The following is a 14187-nucleotide window of genomic DNA, read 5'->3' on the forward strand; positions in this document are numbered from 1 at the left end:
TGCTTATCAGTTTTGCAAATAACACAAAATTAAGAGGATCAGCTTGATTTCCAAGGTCTCTTCCAATACTAAACCGTACAAGCTTGTCATCCACTGTGAGTGATAGAATCAAGAGCCAGAAAAAGCTCTAAAGCCTGGGATGTTGGGCCCATACGAACAAGGTAGAAGAGCTGAAAGTGACCACATTTCTGTAAATTGAGACAAAATATGTCTGTTACTGAGTTCAAGCTCACACTGCTCACCACGTGACAAGCCAGTAAATTGAGAGATGAGATGCTGGGACAAGGACTAGCGACTTTACTCGGAAAGACAGCAGACAGAGGAGACGGCGGACTAGTGTCCCAAAGAACCATCTTACCCCAGCTAGAATTCAGGCTGCTTTTATACTGAAAGGGGAGGCGGTGTGGCTAGTTGTTGTAAACTTCTTGGTGCTGGAATCCTTTGTTCTTGCTGCTGTCCCTGTAAGTCAGGTCACGATGTTCCTGTAAACCTCTAACAAGACAAATGTTATTCTCTGTTCTGCAACTTCTTACCTCTATGTGAATAAAAAGTCTTCAAAGGGTCTCTGACCCTTTGAAGGTCAGAGTCTTGAGAATGGGCCATCATGTATATTTCAGGTTTGTTCTTCTCTGTTACATGTCTTTCTTATTTAAGATTTTATTCTACCAAAAAATCTTACAGAGTTACAAACACTAAATTATACTGAGGTGTTCAATTAATGAGTTGCCTTTATCACAAAGAATACAATTACACAGCACTGAGTCTGCGGGTCCCTGTGAGAATGGCATCTGGGAGACTGTCTTTGTTTAGGGCAATGTGTTTTAAGACAGTTAAATATGTTCATCCAGGGGGAGCTGGGAGACCCGGGGTCCAGAAAGGAGGTTTTATGAGAAAAATTAAAGGGCAAGGAGTTTAGATCAGAAAAAAATGTCTTAGGAAGCTTTCTGCTATGAAACGTTTACACTCAATGGCTAACCCCTCGGCACCAACACCATTTTACAGGCGAGAAAACTGAGGCCCAGGGAGGTGGAGTCATTGTCTCGGGTCGCACGGGTAGAGTCGGGCCAGAATCATGTATGCTGCCCGCAGGCAGACTGTACCAGCTCATGGAGAAACGGGAGAGGGGAGGACACCCAACCTGCCTTCTGAAGGCCCATCCGTGCCATCCCTGCCCCGTCATCCATCAAAGAGGTCCCAGCCCTCTTCTCTGGGCCCTCCCTCCACCCTCGGTCATTCCTGCAGCCTGTCTGCCCACGTCTAGCCAGTGCCGCCCCGCTCGAGTTTCCGATGCGCACCCGCCAGCAGTGGGGATGTTGTGTGGGAGGGATGGGTGTTAGTGCTCATAGGAGTCAGAAGGGCTGGAATCTCAGTGCCTGAACTTGAAAATCTCATGCCCTCCAAAATAACCTCTCCTTTGATAGCTAAAATTTCACCCTAAAGAGAATTCCTAATTTGACTTAAAACTTATAAAGAAGCTAATTTACGTTAACTTTAATAAGTTAACATAAATTAATTCTTTAATTTGGTGTAAAACTTACTAAATCCAAGACCCTGGGAGGGGCAAAGCCTCAACCCTGTTTCTTCCTCTGCACCTGTATGACATCCTCCCAGTAGTAACATTTCTCATTATCCTTAGCGATTTGAACATCATGGTTTTTACGTGTGTCACTTTTTTTCCTGAGGTCGAAGGATGAAAGCCAAGGGCTCCTGGGAAGCTTTGCGGTCCCCCAGGTGGCGCAGCACAGAGACCAGGGCCAGCGGGGAGCCAGCGGCGCGCACGGTGCGGTGCGGGGCTTGGGCGCCCCCTGTTGGACCGTCGATCAGACTGCAAGCTAAGGCCGACAGGCCCCTTTTTAAAGGAAGTATGCTTTAGACGTTGTTCCTTAAAATTTAACTTTAAAAATAAAATAAAAACATTTAAAAGGCTGCCTGAATCCAAAACTAAGCACTCGAAGGCAGTGGGGTGTTGGCGCGACAGCTCCACCCACCCACGCACGGCTCTCAAAGAAAGGCGCTCCGGACTCGGCCCGGAGAACTCGCTCAGGGGGTGAGTTGGTGCCCCGCCCGCCCGTGGAGTGAGCCAAGCCCTGGAGCGGGAAGCGCCCACCGTCGGAACCCTGGCGTTTGTCCAGGAAGGGGGCGGGGGGCGGGGGTTAAACAGAAAGAAACCATCTCTAAACGCGTCGATCACGCCTGCGTTCCCCAAACATACCTGTGCCTCCCAGCCATTCCGGGAGCTTTCGAGAAACACGAATTCCGGGATGCTTTCCCCGGGAGTTCTGGTTCGCTGGGTCTGGAACGGGGCCCGCGTGGTTTACAGACCACAGACCACCGACCGGCATCCTCTTCCAAGTTCAGGCACCACAAGGACCAGGAGAAAACACTTGATGACGGGGGAACAAACCACATTAAACCACCGCAAACGAGGAGGCGGGGCAGTGAGGGCCCTAGAAGCACCGTGTCCTCAGGAAGCCGGCTGTGACACGGGGAGGGGGGAGGAACCCCCGGGCTGAGGGGGGGCTTCTCATTGTTCTTCTGCTAAAAAAATGACTTAAGAAGACAGTTGAGGTGATACAAACACTTGACACTTCATGAAGTGGATGGTCTCCTTTTGGAAAACTGAGCAGAAGGCAGGAAGCTTTTATAGGATAAAGAATAAAAAACAAGGAAGAGAAAAATGGAAAACATCGGGTTGTCTGGGGCCCCAGCGTCAACCTGGTTTGAGATGAGACGCCCAGAGTTGGCGTGGTGGGTGGGGACAGCTGACTGCATTTACCCTGAACATCCAGGTCAAGTGGGCCTTTACAGGGACGCGAAAGTTACCTACGTGCAATGGCACCCCGGGCAGGAGAGGCTCCATCTTGGACCTAGAAATCTCCTTCAACACTGCCAATTTCATTCTTTACTTGTTCATTTGTTTTGTTTGCTTGTTTCTTTTCTGAGGGTTTACGTCATCCTCCTTGAGTGACACGAACTTCTTTCACTGTTGTCATTTTCTGGGGCCTTTTCCTGGGCAGGGTAACAGCTGAGCCCTTCCTGGCCCGGTTGGCTAGGGCCGTCACCGGTCAGAGGCATGTTATTTCCTTCTAGGCTCTGCGTCCTCAGCAGTGGGGCTTGTTTCGGGCTGTGGAGCAAGTGGTCAGCCCGCCAGGCTCCCCCAGGCATGAGAAACAGGCTGCTGTGGCTTTTGCTTGTTCTACAAAGTCAGCTCTGTAGCTAAAGGAGCTTCATCTTCGCCCCTGCTGGTGGAGGTGCCGCCAGGTGGTCCCTGGACCCAGGTGAGTGGTCCCAGGTGCCCAAAGCAGATGCGCTGAGGGACCTCCGGAGGCTGAAGGGAGAGAATGCCGGGGTCAGAACCGCGGAGGCCAAATCTGTAACCAGGGGCAGAGGGCATCCCTGGGCCAGGAGTAGGGGCTGGGTCTGAATCCTTCAGGAGCAGCTGGGAGGGAGGAAAGTTGGAAGGAAGCAAGAGAAGAGAGTTTTGGATCTCAGCCGTGAGCGCACAGCTGGCCGCTCGGAGGGGTCGGCTTTACTGAGGCCCAGACAGGGGGTGTGGGGGTGAGTTGTCCTAGTTAATTGCCCTGGGCGGGGGCGAATTGCAGGTTAACTCATCAGTCATTATCTGCAAAAGTGCTGTGTGTGGGCGCAGAACACTGGCCTACCGCCAGGAACCCTGAGTTTGCCCCTAATTAATTGTGTGATCGTGGACAAATAATTTTTTGTGGCGTCAGATTCCTCCTCTATTGGGTCAAGATGTTGGATTAGATTAGCTGTTCTCAATGCTCCCTTGGGGAGCTTTTCACAAATACTGATGCCTGCTATTGTGCCCAGGGATACTGATTTTAACTGGTCTACTGTGAGGCCTAGGAATCATATATTTTTTAAGCTCTCCAGGTGTTTCTAATCTATAGCCAGCGTGTTGAACCACAGACCAGAAGAACTCTCCTTTTGGGTTTGAAATTCTATGAGTCTGGGTTATAAGTAGGGTGACCAACCACCCCGATTTGCCCGGGACTGTCCCAGTTTTCACACTGAAAGTCCCCGGTCCCAGAAACCCCTCAGTCTCGGGCCACAGTCTACATCACTCCCCCTCTGACGTTGGTATAAAAAGAAAGAAGAGAGCCATGCTCAGAGCTCTCTGGGGTGCGTTGTGAGTGTGGGTTTTGTGTGTGACGTCACCAGGCCTGTCAGTAAGCAAATGTATGACTCGACCACTTCCTACCTGCTGCATAATTGCCGTGTGTGCAGTTAAGTACACATTTGGGTAAGGCCTACCTCGCATGGATTTCTAAAGATTATACACCAACCATCCTAGCTTGTTTCCTGTTCTCCAACCCGATGCTTTGAGAAAGCAGGCTTTTACTTTTTCTTTCTGACTCTAGTAAAATGAAGAAAAATTAAAAGCAGAACAATTTTAAAAGACATTCATTCACTCAAATCTATTCAGCCTCTGCCTGTTGATTCCTCTTCTCTACTCTGTGTCCAACCTACTACCCAGGTGTATTTTCTCCGCCTTCAAGACATATCCTGAATCTCAAACATATCCCTTCTGACTGCCCCACATCTGTCACCCTTGGGCAGCGGTTCCCAGACCTGAGGGACATCAGAGTCACCCTGCAAGCTTGTTACAACTATAATGCCAGGGATCGAGTTTCTGATTCAGGAGGTCTGGGGTGGGGCCGATTATTTGCGTTTCCAACAAGGTCCCAGGTGTTACCTCTTGCATTTCAGGGTGATGCGTGGAGATCTGGCAGGTGGGACCCTGGACTCCAGAAGGGGGACGTGAGCTGTGGGCTTTTAAAAAATTGTGGTGAGATACACACAACATAAAATTTACTGTCATAACCATTTTTAAGTGTACAGTTTGGTCGTGTTAAGTACATTCACAGTGCTGTGCAATCATCACCACCACCCACCTCCATCTCCAGAACTTCTTTCATCTTGCAAAACTGAAACACTGTACCCATTAAACTGTAACTCCCCATTCTCCCCACCCCAGCCTTGCCAACCACCCTTCTACTTGCTCTCTCTGAATCTGATTACTCTAGGTACCTCAGATAGGCAGAATGATAGAGCTTATATTTGCATTTGTCTTTTTGTGACTAGCTTATTTCACTTAACACAGAGCTCTCGAGGTCCATCCATGTTGTAGCATGTGTCAGAATTTCTTTCCTTTTTAAGGCTGAATAATATTCCACTGACTGTATAGACGACGTTTTCCTTATCCATCCATCCATTGATGGACACTTGGGTTGTTTCTGCCTTTTGTGAATAATGCTGCTATGAACGTGGGTGTGCAAATATCTCTTGGAGTCTCTGCTTTCAGTTCTTTTGAGTATATACCCAGAGGTGGAATTGCTGGCTCATATGGTATTTCTATTTTTAATTTTTTGAGAACCCTTTATACTGTGTTTCACAGTGGCCGCGCCATTTTACACTCCCATCTGCAGCGCGCAAAGGTTCCAATTTCTCCGCATCCTCACCAACACTTGTTATTTTCTGGTTTTTTTTTGATAGTAGCCATGCTGGGCTGTGGAGCTTAAGCTACATGATTAAGGAAATTTGAGAAATTGCCATTTAAAAAAATCCTTAATGGGAAATTAATGCAGGAGAGACGATAAATGTACTTCGAAACAGAAACATTCTGACCTATGTTTTGATGAGACTTCTTTCATCTACTCCCTTTGCCTTTACTCTCCCTACTTACTTTTCTTCTTCTATTCTGTTCCCATATCTGTGCATTCCTTAGTATTCAACAGCTTCTATCCAACCCTCCATCTTATAGGATGATCATCTTACCCACAAGGCAGCCGTGTCCCTCTCAAAACTACTCAAATCTTTTTTGACCCAAGAGCCAGAATGAACTAAATTAATCAGGTTTTAAACCTGAAGTTTGGGTGAGTCCTTGGGAGCTTCTTAAACCACACCCATCTTTTTCCAAAATGACAAAGCAACTGTACTTTGGTTTATAAAAGGAGGAATAAGGCATGATAATATGGGAGTCTAAGGTATTACTTTTTTTCTTTGCAACTGCTGACAACAATTTATAATTTCTTGCAGTTCAGAGGCACAGATCGTAGAATTGCTTCTCCCTTGCATTAAATAAGAAGTTAAGACATAAATATCAGAAAAACAAAGATGGCGGCTCATAGAAAAGAAAACAGAGATTGTCCTTCTTCTTCACGGTTGATATTTTTTTGTGTTTTATTTTTTTGTGAGTTGTGGATTCTGGAGTGGTCAGAGGTCCCAACTGACCACTGAAGGATGGGACTGGAAATGTCGAGTCTTCTGTCCCTAAAGGGCTGGAGGCAAAAACCCCAACAGTGGAGAAATGGTCTCAACTGATGAAGAAGCTGGACCACAGAGACCACCTGCCAACACAAGCTTTCTGGCCCCCATGAGTGATATGAGAAACATTCAAATAATTGGAACTTGAGGGTCATGGAATGAGTTCTCGATTTCCATGTGCCATCTAACTAGACATAATTATGTGTATATATAATGTATGTATTAACTGCTAATTAAATACTAATATAGGTGTTAAAAAGTAATACTATCCATGGAATATAGGCAGATATACCCATGATACAACAGTCCTTCCATGCTTTAAAGATTGTCCTCTTAGACTAACCAGCCTCAGAATGACCCTCATGAAGGGAGGAAGGGCACCATGTCCAGGATGTCAGCCGAGTCACCTCGGAGATGAGCAGGGTGACCTGCCACAGACAGGCTGTCCTTAATTGCGAGCACAGTTTCTCTCGGGCAAGGCGAAGCCATGTTGGTTTGGGGATAGTAAAGCAGGTAAATTTCTGGCTCATTCAGCCACGTGAAGACTGTTGTTTACAAATTGCCACTGTTCAGACTAGAACATTCAGAATTAATCAACAAGTGTCCCTTGAAAACCAGTTTTGAGATCCATCCGTGATAGAAACTGTGAGTGATAACAAAAATGGTGAGACAGAGTCCTGTCCTTGATGGCGTTTCCAGTCTAGAATCACCAGCACTTTCTCGGTTACAATGGACGAGACTCCAGCTCACACCTGCCTAGAATAAAAGCGGGGGTCACTTACTGGAGTGATCCTGGGGATCTTATGGAGTCAGATGAGGCTTTGCATATGCAGGAAGGCTGGGATCAGGACTGCACAGCGTGGAGGCCAGGACCAGGGCTCAAAGTCAGCAGGACGTCCTCTCCCCAGGTGATGCTTTTGTTCTCCCGATGGAGACAGGTTTCTCCGCGTGATGGACAATATAGCGCATGGGACACTCAGCCTCACGTGTGCCTTTCAACAGTCCCTGACCAGAGGGGAGAGGAGGCTTCTCTCCCAACTTTGAAGATGTCAAAAAAGGATTTTGGCCGAGGGTCACTGTGGGCAGGGGTGAGGTATTATGATGCATCCGGCCTGGTCCTTTGCCCCCTCTGTAGCTAAGGAACTAGCAGGGTCCTTTCTAAAAAGGAGAAAGGATTTGGGGTCAGACAGAGTCAAGTCCCCACAGTCACTGTGGCAAGATGAGACGGGGGCACGGAGCAGCAGTGAGAGCTGCCATCGTGGCCGCGGAAGGGGCAGCGGCACAGGTGAGGGCCATCTCCCAGCCCATGCTGCCACACCCACTGTGGCTCTCGGGCTACCCAGGCATTGCAGACATGCAGGGTCATCTCTGAATCCAGGAACTGAATCACAGAAAGCATTTAATTAGGGAGATTTCACGTTCGATTCCTTCTACATTAGAGTGACCACAAAGGAGATGCTACGGCTCTTAGATTTGATTCAGAAAGTTTGGTCAAATGCACTCCTTGATCTCACCAGCTCTGCAATCCTGTGTGAGTCCTCTGTGGCCTGGCTCCAGGCAGAAGAGGTCCTGGACACCAAACATTGTCGTAAAATTTGCATTTTGTTACCTTCTTATATCTGACAGTCTCTACCCCTACCCCACCCAATGGCTATCATGGAGTCATGGGGTTCATGTTTTACTGCCCCCTTCCCAGGGGCTTAGCAGTAGGGGGTGTTGGAAGTTTGGGGCAGAGACAAGTGGGAGCCAGTTCTTGGGTTTTGAGTACAGGCCCTCATATCTGGTCAGTTTAATCCAATGCTTCTCAACTGGGGGCCATCTCGGTTGTCGTACTGGGACATCCAACGGGTAGAAGCCAGGGATGCTACAAAACGCCCTACAGTGTGCAGGAAACCCCACAACAAAGCCTTGTCCTGCCCCAAAAGCCAGTGTGCTGAGGGCAAGTTCTGGTTCTGATCCAACATGCCGTAGGGGTCCAGTTCTCTGGAGGGTTAAGGATAGGTGTCACATAAAGTGAAAGAACGTTCTAGATGTTCTAGAAAGTGGCAAAGAGTAGGCACCCATGGGTCTTCCTTCCTCAGCCTGTGGCCCAAGGACATCAGCAGTACTTAAGTGGACAAGCGTGTCTTCAAAAACACTCCTGTTCTGACTTGTGGTTGCCAAGGGGGAGGCGGGTGGGGGAGAGATGGAGTGGGAGTTTGGGATTAGCAGATGCAAACTATTATATATAGAATGGATAAACAGAGAACTATATTCAATATCCTGTGATAAACCATAATGGAAAAGAATATGAAAAAATGTATATATATATATATTTATGTATAACTGAATCACTTTGCTGTACAGCATAAGTTAACACAACATTGTAAATCAGCTATTCTTCAATAAAATAAAAATTTAAAACAACAACTCCTGTTCTAACAAACTCTAGAGACACAGCAGCAGCCTTGCACCAAACTATTCCCTTCCACAGTCCCAGGCTGAGCCTTCACCAGCCTGGAAGATATTCCCCGTCATTCCATACCCCTCCCCTGGGTGGAGGGGCCTTGACTTGCCCAGGTCCCAGGCTGGCAGGGCTGGCTCTCAAAGAGAACTTCACTCTTCTCAGGTGGAAAAGCTTGACAGTTTGATTTTTATATTAAGCCTTTGGTGAAAAACCCAGGTGTCCGTATTTTTTTGTATGTGTATTTCAAACTATCTTGACTCTTAATGTTGCCAATTCCCAAGAGAAGAAAATGTGAGATTATAAGCCAGCTCTTATCACTGGAAAATGTCACCATGGGACACAAATCATGAGAACAGGACGTATTCCAACAAGGAGGAGCACTGAGAAAAATACCACTTAGATATAATTATATTTCATCAAAGACACAATAGAATTGGAGGGGAGGGGATGAGAGAGGCTTGTTCTAATCATGAAGCCCTGAGGAGGACCTACCACAAAGAAAACACACATTTAGGAAGGATCATTAAGCTGTTTTACTGAGGCTATAAGGTTTCATCCACCCCTCCGTCCACTACGCATCATTCATTCATTCATTCATTCTGATTTTCTACTCTGTTCAGGGAAGCCAGTGCTGAAGGCACAAAGGATAAAACAAGGCTTAGATGATAACTCCCACCCTCAAGGAATTTAGAGTTGCCTGTGAAGCCGGCCGCATGCTTTGATATGAGAACTTCTGTTTTCCTAATGGGAGTTCTGATCTCACTCTGTCGCGTTCCAACTTATGATTCATAAACTGAGCTAGATTTCCCTCACTCACATGGGAAATAAGAGGCTGAGAAATTCCCTTTCAACTGGATCTGTTTTGTGCTCCAGGGGGCGCCATCATATCGAACACACTTAGATGGGGGGCTCAAGGCAGAGTAAGAACACGGCTTTCCCTGTGCCAGATATTTGGGGATCAGGGAGTTTTAGAGAAGTTTGCTGTCTTGGAGGATTCAGGAGGGAAGGTTCTCTGAGATTTTCTAAATTAAAGGGTAACATACATCAAGGAAGGTATACAAATACTAAATACACAACTCAGTGAATCTTTGCACAGCTACACACTCAGGTAACCTCCACCCAGGTGAAGATGCAGAGCACCTCCAACCACCAGAGGTTCCCTACTGCCGCTTCCCAGACTACACCCCCTCCCACAAGGATTATTCTGATTTTATCATCATACATGGTTTTACGTGTCTTGAACTTCACAAAAAGGGAACTATGCATATGTACTCTTTTTTCTGGGGAGGGGGTAGTCTGTTTCTTGGGTCCATGTTCACGTCTGCCCATCGTCCAAATCGATGCGTTTATCGCTAGTCCGATCTCCTTACTGTCCCATAGAATTCCACTGAAGGAACGCACTCCGATTTATTCATCCACCCTCTCACTGATGGGCATTTAGGCTGTTTGCAGTTTGAGGTACTATGACTAAGAAGGCATGCACATGGGTTTTGGTGCACACATACATAAGGGTAGAGTTTGAGAGTATTTTTAGATTCTAAAAATGTTCCTGGATAAAACACACTAGTTTTTCATCTCTGAAATATGTATACAGATGTTTATATATCTGTATACATATATATGTACGTGTATACAGCATGTGTGTTCCTTAAAGAGAGAGCCATCTGCAGCCCACAGAAAATGGATTTTCGATTGTGAATGACCCCACTCTGGACAAGGCACACTGCTTTGCTCTAAAATCATAGGATGGGGAATTCCCTGGCAGTCCAGTGGTTAGGACTCAGCGCTTTCACTGCTGGCCTGGCTTCAATCTCTGGTGGGGGAACTAAGATCCCGCAAGCCAGCATGGTCCGGCCAAAAACAAATAAATCAATAACAAATAAAATCAGACAATGAACAACATCGACATTTATGTCACATAGTGGACAGATGAGACCATAAGGGGAGTGGTGTCCTTTGTTCCTTAAAGTTAATTGGTTAAAATTAATTGGTTAGAAGCACGTGTGTACATGTGTACACGGAGCTGGCTCTGGAAAGCATGTGTTTCTTTTGACAATGACAGCTGGGTGCCAGCGGTTAGAGCCTTGAGGTCCTGCTGATCTGTTATCCTGGAAAACGTGAAGACACTGTGAAGGGGGGACCTCCAGGCCTGGGTGACTGATGGGATGAGGCATGGGAAAGAGGGGGGCAAAGACAACCCGAGGTTCCGTCTGGAGGAGGAGGAAGACGCTTATGGTATTAAGAGAAGCAAGAAAATCAAGAGGAAGCGGAACAGCACCAACATTTACCTGCCCTCCTGTGCTGAAACATACACAAAATGTATCCTCTTTATTTCTCCATAACCAATCGTGAGACCTCACCTTCTGGAAAGTTCTGGAAAGGACACCTGGACTTCCAGCTTGCCGGGTGGAGTCTCAGTGTCTTTGGATGATTCGCTCTCTCGGGCAAATGCTCAGCTCCCCCCCACTCCACCCCCCCACCCCGTCCCCAGCTGCCTTTCCTCTGAGAGGCATGTAGGTACAGGGTGTTGGAACTGGCTGCATTGCCCGGAGTCTTGATAATCTCATGAAAGTTAAACTGATTATAAAGTTTATGACCATATAAACTATAAAAAGAATGGATAGTTTGTTTATTCGCTAAAACATAAAAGCAAAAATAGCCAGGAAGCCCCTGAAAAAGAACAATGGGGGAAACAGGAAAATATTATAAAACCCTGTAACTGGATCAGTGTGGTATCAGCACAGAAATAGACACACAGACCAAGGAACAGACTAGAAAATCTAGAAAAAGATCCATTGGTCTATGACAGTTTCTAATGAAGGAGGCCTTTCAAGTCAATGGGGGAGAAATAGAAGTTTCAATAGGTGGTTTAAGGATACCTGGATGGTCATGTGGAAAAAGATAAAATTAGATCCCTTCTTCACATGGTATACTGACATAAGTTCCAAATGAATCAGAGATTTAAATGTGAAAAATTAAGCCCTACAGCTACTAGAAGAAAACATGGGTGAATTCCTCTGTAACTTGAAAAATGAGAAAACTTTCCTAAAGCTTAAAATCCAAAAGCAATGAAAGAAAAGATTAGTAAATCTGATTACATAAAAAAAAGTTGGCAAAAAATACCATAAGCAAATTATAACAAACCAGGACAAAATACTATAGACAAAGTGTTATTATCCCTGATATAAAAATAGCTTCTAAATTAAAAAAGAAAAAGGCCAAAAAATCTATAGAAACACGGACTAGAGAAATGGAGAAGTCAGAGAAAATAAAATCCAAATGGGCCTTACCCATGTGAAAAGATTCTCAACCTTGCCTACAATAAGAAAAATGCAAATTAAAACTCATTGAGATACTATTTCTCACCTAGCAGGTTGACAAAAGGCAAAATGTTTGACATATTCTGTTGGCCAAGCTGTGGGGAAACAAGCATTCTGATACGTTGCTGGTGGGAATGCAAAATTCCCAGCAGCAATGTATAATTCCTATGGAGGGAAACTTGGAAATATCTATGAAAATTACATATGCTTTTATTCACTGAACTGGCTTTCCTGCTTTTAGGTATTTGTCCCAAAGATAGTGTAGCATGAATATGAAAAGATGCATTCACTTTCATGCAGCACCGATTAACAAAAGTTTGGCAACAAAGCAACTGTCTGTCAACAGGGATCTGGTTGAATTACTTACATTTACAAAATGAAGAAGTATTCAAATGAAAAAAAGGAAAAAGAAATGTTTCTATATACTACTACTGCATAGTTATTTCTGGATTATATCAATAAGTGGAGAAACAATATATCATTTATATGATAAAGGGGAGGGATGTGAATATACACACACATATTCTTTCTATAAATATATCTAAACTTGTGTTTTTAAAAATGGAAAGATAAACCATAAAGAGAGGGAAAAAAGGTTACTGATAGGGAGTAAAAGAGAATGGGGTTGAAAGAACAGGTGTGGAAGCTAGACTTCTCTGACTATACCTCGTCTGGTAGATTTGATTTTGAAACCAAGTAAATATTTTGTATAATTATAAAACAAAATTAAATTTAAAAAGGAAAAGAGAAATATTCTAAAAATTGAAAGAAATGAATCTGACTGTATAGTGAGTTGGTGGCATAATGCACAGAGGTGAGATATTTCAAGGGACTTTAATTCACAGTAATTTGACTGTACATCTGTAGTCAGATAGATCCTGACGACAAAGAGAAGTACCCCCAAAAAAAATCCACACCCAAAACCTGTATTGAGTAATCATATTATTTTTTAAAATAAATTTATTTATTTATTTATTTATTTTTGGCTGCGTTGGGTCTTCGTTGCTGCACGTGGGCTTTCTCTAGTCAGGGTGAGTGGTGGCTACTCTTCGTTGTGGTGCACGGGCTCTAGGTGCGTGGGCTTCAGTAGTTGTGGCACACGGGCTCAGTAGTTGTGGCCCACAGGCTTAGTTGCTCCATGACATGTGGAATCTTCCCAAACCAGGGATCAAACTCATGTCCCCTGCATTGGCAGGTGGATTCTCAACCACTGTGCCACCAGGGAAGTCCAGTAATCATATTATTGATAATGGTGTTGGTATTATTATTTTGAGATTGTTGTCAATGAATTGTGAGATGAAGCAAACTGTTACCGAACTCAGGTTCAGCTGCTTGCTGTTCAAAAGCCAACACTAAAGAGACAGGAGTTGGTTGGAAAGGAAAGGTGCTTTATTTAGGAGGCCAGCAACCTAGGAAGAAGTTGAACTCATGTCCAAGAACCAACTCCGAAGACTGTGCTCTACCATGAAAGTTTTTAAAGGGAGAAAGGGAAACTTAATCACAGTAACATTTGAGGAGAGGGTCAGAGTCTTTGTTTTCTTGCACTGTGTGCAAACTTTCTTCTGATTGATTGGTGGTGAGGTAACAGGGCGGTGCTCCAGGACTCCTGTGCTCAGTCTGAAGTTACCATCCTCCACCTGGGTGGGGACATTAGTTCCTGCAGCAGAACTCAAAGATATTGTTATAGCCCTTGAGGAGGAACCAGGACCCTGCTTTGTCACTGCACAGTTGTTTCTTTTTTTTTTTTTTAATTGGAGTATAATTGTTTTACAATGTTGTGTTAGTTTCTGCTGTACAACAAAGTGAATCAGCTATATGTATACATATATCCCCTCCCTCTTGGACCTCCCTCCCACCTCCCCATCCCACCCATCTAGGTCATCGGATTCCACTAGCTATCTATTTTACACATGGTAGTGTATTTATGTCAAACCTAATATCCCAATTCATCCCACCCTCCCCTTCCCCCACTGTGTCCACACATCCATTCTCTACATCTGTGACTCTATTCCTGCCCTGGACATAAGTTCATCTGTACCATTTTTCTAGACTCCACATACATGCATTAATATACAATATTTGTTTTTCTCTTTCCGGCTTACTTCACTCTGTATGACAGACTCTAGGTCCATC

General features: G+C 45.1%; 1 long non-coding RNA gene across 1 annotated transcript; it reads left to right on the forward strand.

The window, feature by feature from the left end:
* The first annotated feature begins 2450 nt into the window (after nucleotides 1-2450).
* LOC309619457 lies at nucleotides 2451-13797 on the forward strand. The gene is made up of 3 exons (XR_014238980.1): nucleotides 2451-3278; nucleotides 4732-4810; nucleotides 6061-13797. It is a non-coding gene; the product is annotated as an uncharacterized lncRNA (long non-coding RNA).
* The last annotated feature ends 390 nt before the right edge of the window (nucleotides 13798-14187 follow it).

The sequence above is a fragment of the Balaenoptera borealis genome (genome assembly GCF_965194805.1).
Source record: "Balaenoptera borealis genome assembly, chromosome: 21".
Classification (NCBI taxonomy): Eukaryota; Metazoa; Chordata; class Mammalia; order Artiodactyla; family Balaenopteridae; genus Balaenoptera; species Balaenoptera borealis.